Source organism: Salvelinus sp. IW2-2015, unplaced genomic scaffold (assembly GCF_002910315.2).
Source record: "Salvelinus sp. IW2-2015 unplaced genomic scaffold, ASM291031v2 Un_scaffold4795, whole genome shotgun sequence".
In the NCBI taxonomy this organism is placed as follows: domain Eukaryota; kingdom Metazoa; phylum Chordata; class Actinopteri; order Salmoniformes; family Salmonidae; genus Salvelinus; species Salvelinus sp. IW2-2015.
The window spans coordinates 22289-29053 of NW_019946064.1; the positions used below are offsets into that span (position 1 = coordinate 22289).

The 6765-nt window shown below is 38.3% G+C and overlaps 1 pseudogene; it reads right to left on the reverse strand.

Annotated features, from left to right (window-relative positions):
• The window catches only part of LOC112077648 (NLR family CARD domain-containing protein 3-like), a 23051-nt pseudogene that overhangs the window by 9001 nt on the left and 7285 nt on the right, over positions 1 to 6765 (reverse strand).

The window sequence follows — 6765 nt, forward strand, 5'->3', positions numbered from 1 at the left end:
TATCATATAGGCTACCTACACAGACAAGTTATCATATTGCATGAATTTAGCATAATTAATTAATCTTTACCGTTTTGTTTCACTCATGTGACACCAGACCAACACGTCACGAGGCTCTCTTCTCTCTCTAAGCTGAGACATTGAAACTGAGATATATTTCATCGTTCCATCAAACAAGGGGTGGGCTTACTGCCAAACTGCAGGTACTGATAAATGAGGATTTTGTCAGTCAACCACTTGCATGAACACAGAAATAGGTTTATAGAACTGCACATCGAATGGAACACAGAAATTAGTTATAAGAAAAGCCAAACATTAAAATTCCCATATCACCCCTCTCACTCATTATTATTAATGAATTCATTCATGGATTTTCTTAATCATGGCATTATCAGTATACTTTAATAGTGTTTATAAACAAGTTACCTACTCATCATCCACCATTCTTGTTACTTTTGGGCAAAACACAACCAAATCAAGCTTGATGTAGTCATTGTGGTGCAAGTTAATATGGGACAACAATACTATGGTTTTGACTAACTTCAATACACTTAAATAAAATAATAACACTATAAGTGAATTTGTTTTCTATGACAAGCAATATTTTGATAATTTGTTATCATATGTAATTTATAATAATGATACATTCATTTATGAATAATATGGCAGGTTTCAGGACACTCTATGTATTGCTGAATATATATAAAAAAATATACAGTCACCTATTTCACTACCAAAGAATAGCAGTGTGATTTTAATATGATTTTACTCTTTACAGGCTGTCACTCTGTCTTGCGACAGAGAAGGCTGGGCTTCTCTAGTCTCAGCTTCTGAGGTTCAAACCCCTCACACCTGAGAGAGCTGGACCTGGAGTAACAATGACCTGAAGGATTCAGAGGAAGCCAGTGCTCTTTGCTGGACTGGGGAAACTCCCACTGTAAACTGGAGAGCTCTGGAGGTCAGTATTCGCTGGTAGCCTTGTCAACAAGTGTCGTTCACGCCACATTGCCTTCACCAGACTTCACACCTGTGTTACCAGTACATCATCTATTTGTGAGTCCACAGCGCATATTGGGTGTTGGACAGTTAGAAACTTAACAGTTTAACATTTGGATGCTCTTTGCTCCAGCATTTTGTGGATTTTGAGATACAATGTTGTCATATTAGGCCGGACAGTTACAGAATGTCACCTTTATTGAGTTAATGTGAGAGGTAGTATGTTGTGTTGTAGCCTTTGTACCTTACTCACTCACTCAATTTATTAATGATTAATTTCATGATCTTTCACAATCATGGCATCATCAGGATTACTTTAGTAGTGTTAGAAACATGTTATCTTCTTACTTTGAAAGAAAATTACTCCAGTCATCACCATCTTTCAGTTTTATTAGGCCAAAGAATAACCAAAACAAACTGCAAATGCACAACCAGGAAGTTTAACGACCAAATACAATATACTTTTGACTACCTAATACAATATAAGTGAATTGGTCAGAATACTTATGACTTCTACAAATGGGGGACGATAGATAACATAAAGTGCTTTTATTGTATTAAATTTCCTCAAATAAAAGGTGACATTATATACCGTCACCTCATATGAAACATTTAATCTGAAATCCAAAATGATGGAGTATAGAGCCACATTTATAAATAGTAACTTCACTGACAAATAGATATGGTGTGGACGATGTATACTCAATACAATCTAAATCTGATACCTCACTGTCTGTCTTTGTACTGATTCTGCTTTTTAAACTGGTCTGGTCAGTCTACTCAAAAAATTTGTCCTATACATGATACTATCTGCAGCAATACTTCGATCATTTGTCATTTCTAATAATGAAACATAAATGTTTTTAGTAGATATTTCAGGTTTCAGGACACTGATGATATGAATATATTTCAAAAAAATACTGCCAGTATTTTCACCACCAAAGAATATCCGTGTGATTTTAAAAGATTTGACTCTTGGCAGGCTGTCAGGCTGTCTAGTCACAGAGAAGGCTGTGCTTCTCTGGTCTCAGCTCTGAAGTCAAACCCTCCACACCTGTGGAAGAGACTGGATCTGAGTAACAATGACCTGAAGGATTCAGGAGTGAAGCTGCTCTCTGCTGGACTGGGGAATCCCCACTGTAAACTGGAGACTCTGAGGTCAGTATTCCTGTAGTTGGTCAGAAGCAAGTGTTGCCAAATTCCAGCTCTCTCAGGTGTGAGGGGTTTGACTTCAGAGCTGAGACCAGAGAAGCACAGCCTTCCTCTGTGACTAGACAGCCTGACAGCCTGCCAAGAGTCAAATCTTTTAAAATCACACGGATATTCTTTGGTGGTGAAAATACTGGCAGTATTTTTTTGAATATATTCATATACATCAGTGTCCTGAAACCTGAAATATCTACTAAAACATTTATGTTTCATTATTAGAAATGACAAATGATCGAAGTATTGCCTGCAGATAGTATCATGTATAGGACAAATATTTGAGTAGACTGACCAGACCAGTTTAAAAAGCAGAATCAGTCAAAAGACAGACAGTGAGGTATCAGATTTAGATTGTATTGAGTATACAGTCCACACCATATCTATTTTGTCAGTGAAGTTAACATTTTAAATGTGGCTCTATACTCCATCATTTTGGATTTCAGATTAAATGTTTCATATGAGGTGACAGTATATAATGTCACCTTTTATTTGAGGAAATTTTAATACAATAAAAGCACTTTATGTATCTAGTCCCCCCATTTGTAGAAGTCATAAGTATTCTGACCAATTCACTTATATTGTATTAAGGTAGTCAAAAGTATAGTATTTGGTCGTAAACTTCCTGGTTGCATTTGCAGTTTGTTTTGGTTATTCTTTGCCTAATAATAACTGAAAGATGGATGATGACTGGAGTAATTTTCTTTCAAAGTAAGAAGATAACATGTTTCTAAACACTACTAAAGTAATCCTGATGATGCCATGATTGTGAAAGATCATGAATTAATCATTAATAATATTGAGTGAGTGAGTAAGGTACAAAGGCTACAACACAACATACTAACCTCTCACCATTAACCTCAAATAAAAGGTGACATTCTGTACTGTCGCCTAATATGAAACATTGTATCTCAAATCCAAAATGCTGGAGCAAAGCACCAAATGTTAAACTGTAAGCTTCACTGTCCAAACACATATGGTGTGGACTATGTGTGTCTGGTAAACACATGTGGATTGGATCTGGTGACAGTTATCACTTGTTGACCAACTACAGATAGAATACTGACTCAGAGTCTCCAGTTTCAGTGGAGTTTCCCCAGTCAGCAAAGAGCAGCTTCGCTCCTGATCCTTCAGGTCATTGTACTCAGTCCAGCTCTCTCAGGTGTGAGGGGTTTGACCTCAGAGCTGAGACTAGAGAAGCACAGCCTTCTCTGTCGCAAGACAGTGACAGCCTGTAAAGAGTAAAATCATATTAAAATCACACTGCTATTCTTTGGTAGTGAAAATAGTGACTGTATATTTTTATATATATTCAGATACATCAGTGTCCTGAAACCTGCCATATCTATTCATAAATGAATGTATCTTATTATAAATTAAATATGAATAACAAATTATCAAAATATTGCTTGTCAATAGAAAACAATTCACTTATAGTGTTATTTTATTTATTAAAGTGATTGAAGTAGTCAAAACCATAGTATTTTTGTCCATATTAACTTGCACACAATGACTACATCAAGCTTGATTTGGTTGTGTTTTGCCCAAAAGTAACAGAATGGTGGATGATGAGTAGGTAACTTGTTTATAAACACTATTAAAGTAATTCTGATAATGCCATGATTAAGAAAAATCATGAATGAATCATTAATAAATAATGAGTGAGAGGGTGTAATGGGAATTTTAATGTTGTGCTTTTCTTATAACTAATTTCTTGTTTCCATTCATGTGCAGTTCTATAAACCTATTTCTGTGTTCATGCAAGTGGTTGACTGACAAAATCCTCATTATCAGTAACTGCAGTTTGGCAGTAAGCCCACCCCTTGTTTTGAGAACGAATGAAATATATCTCAGTTTCAATGTCTCAGCTTAGAGAGAAGAAGCCTCGTGACGTGTTGGTCTGTCACATGAGTGAAACAAAACGGTAAAGATTAATTAATTATGCTAATCATGCAAATATAACTTGTCTGTGTATAGCCATATATATAAGACAATGCTGGGACTGCCAGGAAGAGCTCCTGATTGAGTTGGTTGGAACCTCAAAAGCTGCTGACAATAAACAATGATTAATTTAAGATTGACTTCAAGTGTCCCTTACCACGACAAGAGATACAGTGGCCAAAGCGAAACATATTACCTCTCTCCATTACCCTAAAAAAAAAAGTGACATTCTGGACTGTCACCTATATGAAACATTCTATTCAAATCCAAAATGCTGGAAATGAAAAACTGTAAGTTTCACTGTCCAACACATATGGTGTGGACTATGTGTGTCTGTTAAACAAACACATGTGGATCTGGTGAACAGTTATCACTTGTTGACCATCTACAGGATACTGACCTCAGAGTCTCCAGTTACAGTGGGGTTCCCCAGTCCAGCAGAGAGCAGCTTCACTCCTGAATCCTTCAGGTCATTGTTACTCAGGTCAGCTCTCTCAGGTGTGAGGGGTTTGACTTCAGAGCTGAGACCAGAGAAGCAAGCAGCTTCCTCTGTGATCCACAGCCTGACAGCCTGACAAAGAGATCATCATGACTTCACAAACACACTGTTATTTAACACCAAAGAGTGTAGAAGGACAATGGCAGATGCATTTGGTTTATTCTCAAAACATATAGAAATGTATGGTCTTTGGTTTTACTATGTGAACATCAATGTGTCAATATGTTGTTCAATATGATTTATATATTTATATATTATTTATAATACATATTTTCTTGAGATTAATATTTCTTCCTGATGATTAGTTCTTATGTCATTTTATGTACTCACAGAGCAACTCTGGAGGCTTTGACCACTGGCAGCAGCCTCAGAGACTTTCCTCTGATCTGGAGTATTTCTTCAGGTCAAACACATCGCTCCTTTTCTGAAGTCAGCACACAAAGACCAGAGCTGACCACCTGTGCAGGTGACAGGTTGGCTTCTGAGAGACTTCTGATCTACAAGTACCTTTGGACTCCTCTAGAGAATGCGGTCATTCAGTTCATTAAGACAGTGGAACAGATTGATGCACCTCTCTGGAGAAGGATTCTTCCCTGATCTTCTCTTGATGTACTTGACTGTTTCCTCATGGCTCTTTGAGCTGCTTCTTGTCTTTGTCCGTAGACCACGTAAGTGTTTCTGATTGACTCCAGTGAGAGGCCAGAAGGAAGCGGAGGAACAGGTCCAGGTTTCCCGTCTCACTTTGTAAGGCTTTTTCCACAGCATTCTTGTAGACAGTGACTTTAGGGTTGTCCGAGACAGTGCAAAAAAGTTTCTGGACATTGACTGAGGTTTGTCCATTAGATTGTCATTGTTGTTGATGAATGAGAGGAAACATATACAGCGCCAGAAACTCCTGATGCTCAGATGAACAAGCAGTACACTTGTCCTGGTACAGCCACATTCCTCTTTAAAGAGCTGTGTGCACAATCCTGAGTAGACTGAGGCTTCATTGACATCATGCCAGCCTCTTTCATGTCTTCTTCATAGAAAATCAGATTGCCTTCACAAGCTGTTGAAAGCCAGTTTTCCCAGTGACAGAATGCTCTCTTATTCGGTGGACCTGTTCTTTCTTCCAAGATACTTTTCTTTTCTGTTTGGTATGAAAACCCAAGGTGTGTGTACATCTCAGTCAGAGTCTTGGGCATTTCTTCTCTCTTATGTTTCAGCTGTGTTCAGGACTATTGCAGAAATCCAACAGAAGACTGGAATGTGGCACATGATGTGGAGATTCCTTGATGTCTTTATGTGTGAGATGATTCGCTGGCCAAGTCTCATCACTGAATCTCTTCCTGAAGTACTCCTCCTTCTGTGGGTCATTGAACCTCGTACCTCTGTCATGGTCGACACACCTGAAGGGATCTTATTGGCTGCTGCAGGTCGAGTAGGTAATCCAGAGGAGCAGAGGGAAGCAGTTCCCTTGATGAGATTTGTCAGCAGAACATCCACTGAGGTTGACTCTGTGACGTCCAACAGATCTTGTTCTTCTGGAAATCTAGGGGCAGTCGACCTCATCCAGACCATCAAAGATGAAAAGAACTTTGTACTTGTTGTAGTTGGAGATTCTTGATTGTTTGGTTTCCATTGAGAAGTGATTGAGAAGTTCAAGCAAAGTGTGTTTGTCCTCTTTCATCAAATTCGCTCCGCCAGGAAAGGGAATGAAAATACAAATTGGACATCCTGATTTGTTTTCCTTCAGCCCAGTCCAGAATGAACTTACTGCACAGAGAATGTTTTTCCAATGCCAGCGACTCCCTTTGTCAGCACAGTTTCTGATACGTTTGTCTTGTCCAGTTAAGGGTTTGAAGATGTCGTTACATTTGACTGCAGTCTCTGGTCTTGCTTGTTTCCTGGTTGTTGTCTCAATCTGTCCTCAGTTCATGTTCATTATTGACTCTCCCTGTTCCACCTCTGTGATGTAGAGCTGTGTAGATCTTATTGAGAAGTGTTGGGTTTCCTTGTTAGCCATCCCTCAAATACACATTGAAACTTCTTCTTTAGATTAGATTTGAGTTCACGTTGGCAAATCAGCACAAGCTCATCTGAATGAAGAAATAACACAGAGGATATTAATATTACGTCTGTTT